At 38.0% G+C, this 13,770-nt stretch overlaps 1 long non-coding RNA gene across 1 annotated transcript; it reads left to right on the forward strand.

Annotated features, from left to right (window-relative positions):
* Positions 1-1,069: 1,069 nt before the first annotated feature.
* On the forward strand, positions 1,070-1,480 carry LOC107061842 (uncharacterized). The gene is made up of 3 exons (XR_001474251.1): positions 1,070-1,100; positions 1,201-1,327; positions 1,417-1,480. It is a non-coding gene; the product is annotated as an uncharacterized lncRNA (long non-coding RNA).
* Positions 1,481-13,770: the final 12,290 nt, after the last annotated feature.

The raw sequence follows: 13,770 nt of genomic DNA on the forward strand, positions 1-13,770 counted from the left end.
ACAACCATCACTATGAGCTATGTAATGATACAACGTCTCGTCCACACTGCCAGAACTGTCCTATAAATTTCTGGGCTATAGAGTCGATCCACTAAGCTATGCTTAAAAGCATTAAGGAATCATCTAAAAAGTATGATCCTTTCTACCCATGTTGGCTACATGGACGTTTATGGAGACTTGAGTTATTATGAACTTGTCCCCATATCAGTGCTCAATACTAATCCCAAAATATACTCAGCTCATATGTTTAAAAACATAACTCTCTCTCTTTGGTTTGAGATTATTACTCAAAAACTAGCTCAAAAGCTCTCTTGGAAATCGGTGTTTCCTCTCTTGTTTTCACTCTTTGGGAATACTTAGTTCCCATATAATCTTTTAAAGAAAATGAACTTCACTCTTACTCTTACTCAACTCAATGCTCAAGTCTTAAAACAAGTTTAAAGCATTTGTAAAAGACTTTTGAAAAGACTCTAAGAACTATTTAGACTTGGCTTTTAACTTTTCTTGAATTTGAATTTATGGATTCAAAGTTATGATTCATATTTATGGATGATTTCTAGATGTTTAGAAGTCATTTAGAGTAGTTAGAATCGATAGGAAGTGAAAGAACACTTTAGAAGGACTCAGACGGGATAAACGATGAAAAACAGAGGGGCCGGAGACCCTGGCGCACTATTGGCCAATGCTATGAGAAGGTCCACTGGGGTCGTGAGATCTGATGAGCCCTCTCGAGTTAATATTTCAAAACGAGCCTCAGTTTCAACTACTCACTCGGCACACCAGTCACATAATGCCTCTACTCATGTGGCTCCACAATCTGGTTATACTATATCTACACCCACTGTGGTACCTAGTTCGGGTTACCAAACATAGCAGGGCTATTCACATCTTGGTCGTGGGTCTACCATACCATCAACTAGTGCTAGTCAGTGCAATAGTTTGAATACTAGTAGTGGATCAATTGGACTTTCCAATCTTCATATTGAATCCAATGGCTCAGAGCCTAATACTCCCACCACCCAGCACTCAGATGCACATGGTCCTCAGACAGGAGATAGGGACAATTTTTGAAGACTCGTCATCGAGCCATTAGGATACAAGTATGATTTAATTATGTTTCATCTTTCATTTATCTATTTATATTTTAATTGATTGATTATTTTTTGTTAACTCTACTTTGTCAATGAACTCGTATTTCAGCTTACGTCCGGATGTGGGTATGGAAAAGATTATTTTAAAGTGCATCGGAACTCATTATAATGGTGTGTATCCGAATTGGAGTTCGATTCCACTTAACACCCAAGGGCAGATGTTCAACGAATTTAAGGTAAGAATATATATAAATTAAATTCACATCATATACATTTAAATTCTCTAGTCATTTGAACAATAAATATTTAGTTATTTTTATTACAGAAATATTATGTAGGGGCTCCCGAACACGAGGATGACGTTCAAGTGAACTTCAAGCTTAAAGCGTCAAAGTTGCTTTCTAGCACATTTTGTGACTGTCGGAGAGAAAACAAAATTGCTAAGTTTATGTTACCGGATTGATGGGCTCTATTATTGAAACATTGGAGTACTGATGAAAAATTTAAAAAGAGGAGTGGGATTGGGAAGATGGCTCACGCATCAGAAAAGGGAGGCTCTTTGCACACTGGTGGAGCTATTAGCCAAGTTACTAGGAATGAAACAATGATATACTTTCTTAATTTAGTAAAATATTTTTTTTCTTTTTTGATAAGTACTTTTTGGAGATTAATGAGATCAAATTCTATATATGTTATTTGCAGGAAAAAGAGTTGGGTAGGCCGGTAGCTGTAGCAGAGATGTTCAAGGTTACTCACGTCAAGAAGAGTACGAACCCCACAGTGAGGTCGGTATTTTTATTTCATCTAATTACTTTTAAAAGCGACATCCGGAGGTCGGTTTGCGAAAAGCGGGAAAACCAAATTCCGACCTCTGGAGGTCGGAAATTTTCTCGGAAAAAATGAATTACAATAAAAACCGACCTTTTTGTTTAAATTACATGATAGGTATATACGAATATCTCAGGAATATCGTAGTACTCTACCTCTTGAGAGTCAGGACAGACCATTTACACAAGAAGAAAACGAGAATCTTTGGAAACAGAGTGTTGGTTAACCGATTAGAGGTTCAGTCTACGGCTATCCAGAAAAGGCATATCAGAAGAATAAGTCTTGGTATTGTGGTTCATCATCCTCAAGCTTTAATGGCGGGGATAGAGAGACAGTATCTGCAATGGAGAGTAAGATAGCTTATCTCAATGCCGAGCTTGCTGCTGTAGCCGAAAGAGAGAAGAAGAGAGAAGAAAAAGAGAAGAATAGAGAACAAAAAGAGAGGAAGAGAGAGGAGGAGATTGCGGTAGCAAAGGAGCTAGAGAATAAGAGGTATGCAGCGCTTCAGGCCCAACTAACTTTTCTTTTTGAATCAGGAAATATTCTTCCTCCATGTCCGGCCAGCAGTGATGGATCTGATCAGGAGGGTGATGAGAATGATAAGTATGATAAGGAAAGTGAGGGTGATGAGAATGGTAAGTCTGATAAGGAGAGTGAGGGTGATGTGGTTGGATGAAGTTTATTTGGCTTTGGGTTGTTTTGGTATAAATATGCAGGTGGGCAACTAAACATTGCAGTAATTTGTTGCCTGTTTTGTAGCAAAAAACCGACCTCCGGAAGTCAGAATTTCAAAAATCAAAAATAAAAATATCGACCTCCGGAGGTCAGAATTCCAAAAATAAAAAATAAAAATACCGACCTCCGGAGGTCACAATTTTAAAAATACAAAAATAAAAATATCGACCTCCAGAGGTCAGAATTTAAAAAATACAAAAATAAAAATACCGACCTCCAGAGATTAGAATTTCAACATTACAAAAATAAAAATACCGACCTCCGGAGGTCAGAATTTAAACATTACAAAAATAAAAATACCAACCTCCGGAGGTCGGAATCTCAAAAATGCAAAAATAAAAATACCGACCTCCAGAGGTCGGAATTTAAAAATTAAGAAGACACAAATACCGACTTCCGGATGTCGGTATTACATGAGAAATAAATATTCTGACCTCAGGAAGTCGGAAATAATAATATATAAAACTGACCTCAAGAAGTCGGAAAATAAAATAATGAATTTTTCGACATAAAATAAAAATTGACCTCGAGAGGTCAGTAAATACTGACCTCCAGAGGTCGGTATTGAATAGTGACCAAGCTTTTTCCGACCTAAGCTGGGATGTCGGTTTTAGGTCGGTATTTCAGGAATACCGACCTCCGGAGGTCGATATTCACTATTTTTTTAGTAGTGTTTGTTTTAGCATTGTTTTTGGGCTAAACCAATTTTGGCTTGGTCTTTTACTTGTTTGTACAGACTTGATTCATTCGAAATAAAGGAGCTCGAGCTCAGATATTTAGTTTTTTAAAAAATCTTATAACACGTACAAACAAGTAAAAGACCAAGCAAAAATTATCCTCACACTTAAGCAGGAGTCTTTGAGTGTTCATGAGTACTGCTTGAAGTTCACACAATTATCCCGCTATGCTCCAGAGATGGTTGCGGACATGAGGAATAGAATGTCCTGTTTATTGCTGGATTGTCTCGTCTATCAAGTAAGGAAGGTAGGGCTGCAATGCTTATCGGGGACATGGACATATCAAGGTTGATGGTCTATGTGCAGCAGGTTGAGGAAGAGAAGCTGAGGGATAGAGAAGAGTTCAGAAATAAGAGAGTTAAGACCGGTAATGAGTTCGGGCAGCAGAAAGGTAATGCGAACCGTTCATCCTTTCAGCAAAGGCAGATGGGACCTGCTCCATCATCTGCTAGGGCACCTGCACCTAGATTCAGAGGCGACCATAATGGCCAGAATTCGAAGGACTTCAAAGCTAGACTAGCACAATCTTAAAGTAGTGTGGCACAAAGAGGTGGTTTGACCCCTGCATGTGCTAGGTGTGGTAGAACCCACCCAGGGAAATGTCGTGATGGTCAGACCGGTTGTTTTAAGTGTGGGCAAGAGGGTCACTTCATGAAGGAGTGCCCTAAGAACAGGCAAGGCAGTGGAAATCTGAGCAATAGGGCCCCCTAAGAATAATCAAGGTAGTGAAAGTTTGGGTAGTAGGACCCAATCTTCATCAGTTGCTCCCCCAGACAGGATGGCACCTAGAGGAGCTACTTCTAGTACCGGTGGAGGAGCAAATCGCCTTTATGCTATCACCAGACGCCATGAGCAAGAGAACTCTCCGAATGTTGTCACTGGTATGATCAAAGTCTTTGCTTTTGATGTATATGTTTTGTTAGATCCAGGAGCAAGTTTATCTTTTGTAACTCCTTATGTTGCAAATAAGTTTGAGGTTCTTCCTGAAGGACTTTGTGAACCCTTTTGTGTTTCTACACCTATTGGGGAGTCTATTCTAGCGGAAAGAGTTTATCGTGATTGTCTTGTTTCTATCAATCACAAGAGCACCATGGTTGATTTGATTGAGTTAGACATGGTAGATTTCGATGTCATTCTAGGTATGGATTGGCTTCATGCCTGTTATGCATCATTAGACTGTAGAACTCGAGTGGTCAAGTTTCAGTTTCCGAATGAGCCAGTCTTAGAGTGGAGTAGTAGTTCAGCAGTGCCTAAGGGTCGTTTTATTTCGTACCTTAAGGCAAGAAAGTTAGTTTCAAAGGGTTGTATCTATCACTTAGTTCGAGTTCATGACTCTAGTGTTGAGATACCTCCTTTTCAGTCAGTTCCTATAGTAAGAGAGTTTCCAGAAGTTTTTCCGGATGATCTACCCAGAATTCCTCCTGAGAGAGAAATGGAGTTCGGCATAGATCTCATTCCAGATACTCGTCCTATCTCTATTCCGCCATATAGAATGGCACCAGTAGAGTTGAAATAGCAGTTGAAAGACCTCCTAGATAAGGGTTTCATTCAACCAAGTGTCTCACCTTGGGGCGCTCCGATTTTGTTTGTGAGAAAGAAAGATGGTTCCCTCAGGATGTGTATAGATTACCGCCGGTTGAACAAGGTTACCATCAAGAATAAGTACCCTCTTCCGAGGATTGATGATCTTTTCTATCAGCTTCAGGGTGCCACTTGTTTTTCAAAAATCGACCTCAGATCGGGCTATCATCAATTAAGAGTAAGGGAATGTGATATTCCAAAGACAGCTTGCAGAACCAGATATGGTCATTATGAGTTCTTGGTCATGTCTTTTGGTTTGACCAATGCACCGGCAGCTTTCATGGACCTTATGAATAGAGTCTTCAAACCTTATTTAGATATGTTTGTTATCGTCTTTATTAATGACATACTAATCTATTCAAGGAATAAAGAAGATCATGCTAGTCATCTCAGAATAGCTCTTCAGCCTTTGAAAGATAAGGAGTTATATGCCAAGTTCTCTAAGTGTGAGTTTTGGCTTGAGTCTGTGGCATTCCTAGGCCACATTGTATCTGGTGATGGAATTAAAGTTGATACTCGGAATATTGAGGCAGTGCAGAATTGGCCTAGACCCACATCTCCAACTGATATTAGGAGTTTCTTGGGATTAGCTGGATATTATAGAAGGTTTGTAGAGGGGTTCTCGTCTATTGCATCTCCTTTGACCAAGTTGACTCAGAAGACAGTGAAATTTCAATGGTCTGAAGTTTGTGAGAAAAACTTTCAGGAGTTGAGAAAGAGGTTGATTACTACTCCAGTTTTGACCTTACCAGAAGGTACTCAAGGTTTCGTAGTGTATTGTGATGCATCTAGAGTTGGTTTGGGTTGTGTCTTGATGAAAAATGGCAAGGTTATAGCTTATGCCTCCAGACAGTTGAAGGTTCATGAGAAGAACTACCCAACCCATGACTTAGAGTTGGCTGCTGTAGTGTTCGCTTTGAAGATATAGCATCATTACTTGTATGGTGTGCATGTTGATGTATTTACTGATCATAAGAATCTTCAATATGTGCTTACTCAGAAAGAGCTTAATCTCAGACAGAGGAGGTGGTTAGAATTACTCAAGGATTATGACTTGAGTACTCTTTACCACCCAGGTAAGGCTAATGTTGTTGCTAATTCTTTAAGCAGGTTGTCTATGAGTAGCACCGCCCATATTGAAGAAGGAAAGAGAGAGTTAGCAAAAGATGTGCACAGACTAGCACGCCTGGGAGTCAGACTTATAGATTTAGCAGAAGGAGGAATAGCGGTGACGAGCGGGGCCGAGTCATCACTAGTGTCAAAATTGAAATAGAAACAAGACCAAGATCCCATTTTGCTTGAGTTGAAGGCAAATGTTCAAAACCAAAGAGTATTAGCTTTTGAACAAGGGGGAGATGGTGTATTGAGGTATCAAGGTAAATTGTGTGTACCTATGATAGATAGACTCCAAGAGAAGATTATGGAGGAAGCTCATAGCTCCAGATATTCCATTCATCCGGGTTCCACCAAGATGTATTGTGACTTGCGAGAAGTTTATTGGTGGAAATGGCATGAAGAAGGGCACTGCAGAGTTTGTTGCTAAGTGTCCAAATTGCCAGCAAGTGAAGGTTGAGCACCAAAGGCCCGGTGGTTTTGGCTCAGAGAATAGAACTTCCAGAATGGAAGTGGGAGATGATCAACATGGATTTTATCACAGGGCTGCCAAGGTCTCGCAAACAGCATGATTCTATTTGGGTGATTGTCGACAGAAAAACAAAGTCAACTCATTTTCTACCGGTAAAGACTACCCATTCAGCAGAAGATTATGTCAAGTTATATATTTAAGAGATAGTGAGACTTCATGGAGTGCCAATCTCCATTATTTCAGATAGAGGTGCAAAGTTTACTGCACAGTTCTGGAAATCTTTTCAGAAAGGCTTGGGTTCAAAGGTGAACTTAAGTACTGTCTTTCATCCTCAGACTGATGGGCAAGCCGAGCATACTATTCAGACTTTAGAAGATATGTTGAGGGCTTGTGCGATCGATTTCAAAGGGAATTGGGATGATCACTACCTCTCATTGAATTTGCCTACAACAACAGTTATCACTCTAGCATCCAGATAGCTCCTTACAAAGTTCTTTATGGGAGAAGATGTAGATCTCCTATTGGATGGTTTGAAGTTGGTGAAGCAGGGTTAATAGGATCAGATTTAGTCCACCAAGCTATGGAGAAGGTGAAAGTGATTCAAGAGAGGTTGAGAACGGCACAGAGTCGTCAAAAATACTACACTGATGTTAGGAGAAGGGCGTTAGAGTTTGAAGTAGACGATTGGGTATATTTGAAAGCTCCACCCATGAAGGGGGTTATGAAGTTTGGTAAGAAGGGGAAACTTAGTCCCCGATATATTGGACCTTACCGCATAGCCAAGAGGATTGGCAATGTTGCTTATGAGTTGGAATTACCGCAGGATCTAGCAGCGATTCATCCGGTATTTCATATCTCTATGTTGAAGAAGTGCATAGGCGATCCTTCATTGATCCTACCAACTGAAAGCATTAGGATCAGGGATAGCTTATCTTATGAGGAGATTCCTGTTCAGATTTTAGATCGTCAAGTTCGTAGATTGAGAACGAAAGATGTAGCATCAGTCAAGGTCCTTCGGAGGAACCAATTTGTTGAGGAAGCTACTTGGGAAGCCGAAGAGGACATGAAGAAGAGATATCCATATCTCTTTGAATCCGGAGGAAATGCAGATCAAGGTATTAATTTCCTTCTTAGTGCTCTTTAAATTATGATGAGCATGTTGTTGTTGTTCTTGTGTTTGCATGGTTACTTGTTGGGTGTTTGCGTTTGATGTTACACCCTTAGCTTAGTAAGAGTAATCTCATTCGAGGACGAATGTTCCCAAGGGGGAGATATTGTAACATCATGCAATTTGAAATAACTATGAAGAGGCTTAGAATTGGAAATAGTCATTTTTGGAAATTGAGAATCTGGAAATTTGGTTAAGTATGGAAAAAAAATGAGTTTTTGGTCAACTTTGAATAGTCATAACTCATAGCTCAGGACGATTTAGGTGTATTTCCAGTTATGTTTGCAAAGCTCGTGGAATGGTCTTTCCAACGCCGCCGAGTTTGCTCAATTTTGAGTTCGTATGAGTGAGTTATGCCCTTTGGAAGTTGGGTTGTTGGCATAGGGCAGTGTAGTCCGAAACTGTAAGGGTATTTTGGTCTTTTCCCTAACCATTTATTTTGGTTATTTTGAGGTGTTAGACTGATTTTAAATCAGTTTTCCCTTTTAAAAGTGAGAGTTAGGGTTCTTGAGAGAAAAAGGAGAGAAGAGGAGAAAGGAGAAGAAGAAGCAAGGTTCGTAAAGATCGTCGTGGTTTTCGTCGGGGGTGATCCCTATTAAGGTATGTGAGTTCATAGTGTTGGGTTGGTTCTTTCCCCCACACGCCAAACTCGTTTTATTTCCGATAAAAGGTTGGTTGTGTTGTTGATGTTGTTGGTTATGTTGTTGAAGTTCCTTGTTGATTTGGGACATGTTTCCGGTTGTGATTTTGAGTTGAATCTATTGTATGTTGAGGGGTTTTATGATTCCAAGTGGTTGGGGCTGGAACCTTTGAAGTTAAGGTGGTTTAGAGTTGGAAAAATGAACAAGAAAAGTCGAGTTTTCTGGGGAAAGGGGAGGCGAGTCGCGCCTGCCAGTGCGCCCTAAAAGGGGTTCTAACCTTTCCCCCCTTGGGGCGGCGCGCCTAGCAGTGCGCCCCAACTGCCCCTCTGAACTTTGTGGTTCTGGCGTCCCGCGCCTCTCAGAGCGCCAAGGACGCCACCCTTTCCCATTCATTCCCCACTTTTTCATGCATGTTCCTTCGTATTGTACCTATGTTTCATAGTTGTTTCCAATACTCCAAGGTACGTCTAAAGGTCAAGAACTCATCCATAACATGTGATCAAACACCTTGAATCCATAAGTCCAATTCAAGGAGAGTTAGTTTCCAAGTCAAGTGAAGTTAAGGGTCAAGCTTAGAAGTTAAGAAGCAAGTCAAGCAAGTCTTTAAAGTTGTACAAGAGTCTTTATTGAACGTTTTAACTTCATTCTTAAGGCTCGAGTTTCAAGTTAAGTAAAGAGTATCGAGTTTCAAGTTAAGCCAAGAGTATAAAGTTGAGTTCGTTTCTCAAAAGTTATTAGGGAACTAAGTATTCCCAAAGAAGTTTATAAATATTTTTACATGTGAGTACGAAAGGAGCAATGATTTCCAAAAGAGCCTTTGGGTTAGTTTTCAAGAAAAAGGGAACATCGATTCCAAGTGTGCCTTTGGGTTAGATTTTTGAGCAACTATCTCAAACTAAAGAAAGATGTGTTTAAAACACTTATGAGCCAAAGTATTTTTGGGAGTAGTATTGAGCATCGAATTGGGGACGCGAGTTCATATTAACTCAACTCTACATATGAACCATGTAGCCAACATGGGACTTAACGGGTCATTCTTTTTAGATGATCACATAAGATTAAGCTAGTGGATCCACTAAGTTAAAGTAAGGTCCTATATCACGGCAAGGTATAGGATGGTCCTTGGGCAACGTGAGATAAAATGTTGTATCACCACTAGGGCTCATAGTGGTGGTTGTCGGTTAAAGAATCTCCCACAAAAGTTATATTACTTTTATATAAGTAAAGTTGACTTTGTTTTTGTATTATCATTAACGAGCTAAGTTGTTTACACTGGTTTACAAGTTATTTATATGTTGCATGTGTCTTATTCCTTTATATTGAGTTCAGTTATTCATGAGTCGAACAGAGCCAAGGTAAGTGTTCTCTTGTACTCCTTTCAAGCTTAAGTTGTGGTTTATCTTTCCAGCTCGCATACTCGTACATTCCATGTACTAATGCCAGTTGACCTGCATCTTATGACGATGCAGACGCAGGTACCTAGGATCAGCATCCAGCACGCCGTTGATACAGTTGAGCACTCCAGAGTAAGTGGTGAGCCTCATTGTTTTCCGAAGTACTCAGTTATTTTGTTATCTTAGTTTTGCTTTATTAGGATATTGCGGGATCTGTCCCAACATCCATCTCAATATGTTAGAGGCTTCATAGACAGACAGACAGTCAATTAGTATTGAGTCTCTCATCTATGTATATATATGTAAATATATTCTCTTTTGAGACATGAGTTGCCTTTTGGCCAGATTTTATCAGTTGGGTTGTTGTATAACCTTTCATTGCATTGAGTTATTCTGTTGAGTTAAGTTTTCGCTGAGTTAAGAAAGCCAGGCCAAGGGTTCGCTCGGGGCCAGCGATGGTCTCCAAGTGCCGGCCACGTCCAAGGTGTAGGCTCGGGGCGTGACAGCTTTTCAGTTTATTCTTTTCAATTTTCTAATTTTCCTTTTCTCCTTGTAGAGACATTATCCGTTGGATCAATGGTTACATGAACTGGTTTCAATAGAAGTGCCTCGTCTTATGGTGGGCTCGCAACTCTCAGTTAGTCTCCAACCTTTCCCTCTTTCTTCCTCTGCCATTTTCTTCCTCTCTGACTCTCTATTTCCAGCTGAAGTAGCAGTGCAGTAACTTCTAAGATATAGAGAGTCGATTCTTCCAAATTAGTTAGGTTATTCCTCTTCTATCTGATTGGGAAAATTTTCAATTATTCTCTTACTTAGATTTCTAATGATTCAATATAATGCTCATTTAAGTATCGCAAACACTATGGGTAAAGAAAGAAGCAGTTGAATTCATTGTTGTCGAATAAAGAAAAGAAAAAGGATATTTTGAGGAAAGCTAAGGAATAACTAGTTAAGCTTTTAAATTTTTTATTTAGAAGGCATTTTACTAAAGTTATGATCATATTAAGACTAACATTGAAACATTATTGACTAAGGTTGTAGTCCTGGCATGACTATACTTTAGACATATAGTAATTATACATCAAATATTTAATTACTTGTCAAGGTCAACTTTCATACATATTTTACTAGATTTGTGACATTGCCAAAGCCAGAAGATTAGGCATATAATAGCTTCATATCTGGTGTGAAATCGGACATATACATGACATACAAAATTACAAATGATTTGCATAAATAAGATTTTTTTATGTCATAGTTTAAAGTTGGCTTCATATTTCAGGCTTTATACTGTTTTCTCAGTGAGATCTCTACTATATTCTCCCTCATATCCTTGGGAGCAGATACTTTGTTCATAACCTAGCCTAACCCCAAAGAAAGATAAAGTAGACCTTCGTACTCTTAAATGTGTCTTTCTTGGTTACTCTAGAGTTCAAAAAGGGTAATGTTTCTATTTACCATATCTGCGTCGATACCTTATGTAGGCCGATGTCACATTCTTTGAATCACAACCTTATTATACATCTTGTAATCATCTTGATGTATCTGAGGTCTTACTCCTACCTCTCAGGTCTTACATGTACCAACTTTTGAGGAACCTACAGTTACTTGTACATCTCTACTTGTAGTGCCATCACTCTTGGCTTATCATCGCCATCCGCATCTAGCACCATTCTCCGGTGAATTATGCCATGCGTCAAACAATGTTGCTACTACGGACTTGCCTCCTCCTAGCCAACCGATTGCATTTCAAAAAGGTATACAATCCACTCGAAATACTAACCCATATTATACTTACTTGAATTATCATCATTTATCATCACCCCACTATGCCTTTGTATCATTTGTCCTCTATTATTATCCCTAAGACTATGGGTGAAATACTTTCTCATTTTTAAGGGAGGTACACTATGATTGATTCCATGTATGCTTTACATACGTGTGGTACTTGAGAGCTAGTCTCACTTCCTGTAGGTAAATCTACTATTGGTTGTCGTTGAATTTATGCAATCAAAAATGGTTTAGATAGTTAGGTTTATAAGGCTCACCTTGTTGCCAAAGGGTATACTCAGTGTAATACCCAATTTTAACTCGAGGTTCAAACAGTGTACAACATATAGTGATTCTTAATGTTATTTTAAAGAGTCGCCACCTAATTATGTGAAAAGTAAATTATGATACCTATTTTACTAAGGTTATGTAATATTAACTCTACATTAAGGTCTACCTAACCTTATACGATTCTAGGTAAGGGTTCTAATTTATCCTAAAGGGAGACATCCTTTAAGATCCGTAAAACACAGTTAACCGGTCAAACTGAGGTTAATTAATTAAACTAAAAAATAATGCTAAAGAATTTGCAAAAAAACCATGAGTGGAAAACATTTTAACATTTGAAAAACTATTTTATATTTGGATAGAATTGACTTGCATTTTTCTTTTTTGAAAACAATAGATAATCACTTGTTTAAAACGACAATTATTTGTACAAAATTTGGTACGAAAATGCATACTAAAACAAAGGTTTCAGTATATGAAGTTAATTCGCATGTCTTAAAATTTGTTTGCACCTTGAAACACATTCTACATTTGAAAATTGATTGAAATAGAATGACAAAAACTTGAAAAGAAGAAAATAAAAAGTCATTTGCTTAAAAAAAAATTATTAGTCTCTAAAGTCATGGCTATAAAAACACAATACAAAATCTAATTTATGACCCCAAAAAAACGCTTCTTTAAAAGATATCAAATTGAGCTTAAATAAATGCTAGATTTCTTTCAAAAAAGGAAAAGCTCACATATGATAGATAGTTTATGGATAATTAGGTTGTGGTAACTAAGTAATTAGATTTAAACGTGATCAGTTTTCCTATGTCGACTATCTCGAATAGAAAAAAAACTAAAAACACATCTAAATCACATAAGTAAGTTCATCATGTTAAGAAAAATCAATAAAAACAAATAAATGATAAAGATATAAATAGACATAGGCGACTCCAAGTGAGTTTCACTCGTTTTGGTTGCTATTCCGGATAGTCAAAGATATAGACTCCATATGCGCGTATTATGGTAGCGAGTCCATGAGACTGTATTTTGGCCAGAGTCCTCAATTCGGACTCCATTTTTGCTCCAAAGTTCATGCAAGTAAAGAGATGGTAAAGAGATTAGTAAGACAATTCAACTTTAATCGATATTGAATAAGTCAAGAATAGAGCCAAATAAAGTCACGCCACAAAATACATTCCGAGATACAAATTAAACTGCAAGGATCAGACAAGATACATGACGATTTTTGAACCAAACTCGAAGCAGCCAAGTATGAAGCAACCATACGTGCCTTATAGACACAACATTAAATTCCAACTTCAACAGATTTGAACTATAAAGAAAACTTACTTCTCACACCATGATCCTTTAACATTAACTTTTTTTTACATAGCCAAATATTAAATATTCAGGATGAAAAGGAACAAACTCATACATACATTTCTACTAACAGAGAATAGAACGGAGGCTGCTAACAGAGGAACAAAAGAGACTTAAACTCAAATTTATATGCATCGAGATAAAGCGCGATCATGGCGAGCATATAATTTGTAGCATATTTTATAACTAAGCATGACAAAAAAGATCTCCATTAAAACGTATTCCTACTTTAAGAAGTATACATGAGCTGCAAATGTTTAACATACAAGGACAATGAATAAGCTATCAACTGGGAGGAAAAAAAAAGTCAACAAAAGATCTCATATAAACCTTTTTTTAAAACTAAAGGTGTGTTTGGTATGAAGGAAAATGTTTTCCTAGAAACTGTTTCCTGGAAAACAAGTGGTTGTGACTTATTTTCTCGTGTTTGGTTGGTAAGTAGAAAATATTTTCCCAAAAAGATTTTTTAATGTTTGATTTATGAATGAAAAATGTTTATGAGAAAATATCTTTTATTTTTACTAGAGTAGAAAATAATTTTTGAAATTGAAAATATTTTTTAAAAACAAACTTAAATTTTTAAG

The sequence above is a fragment of the Solanum tuberosum genome, unplaced genomic scaffold (genome assembly GCF_000226075.1).
Source record: "Solanum tuberosum cultivar DM 1-3 516 R44 unplaced genomic scaffold, SolTub_3.0 scf00171, whole genome shotgun sequence".
NCBI classification, from domain to species: domain Eukaryota; kingdom Viridiplantae; phylum Streptophyta; class Magnoliopsida; order Solanales; family Solanaceae; genus Solanum; species Solanum tuberosum.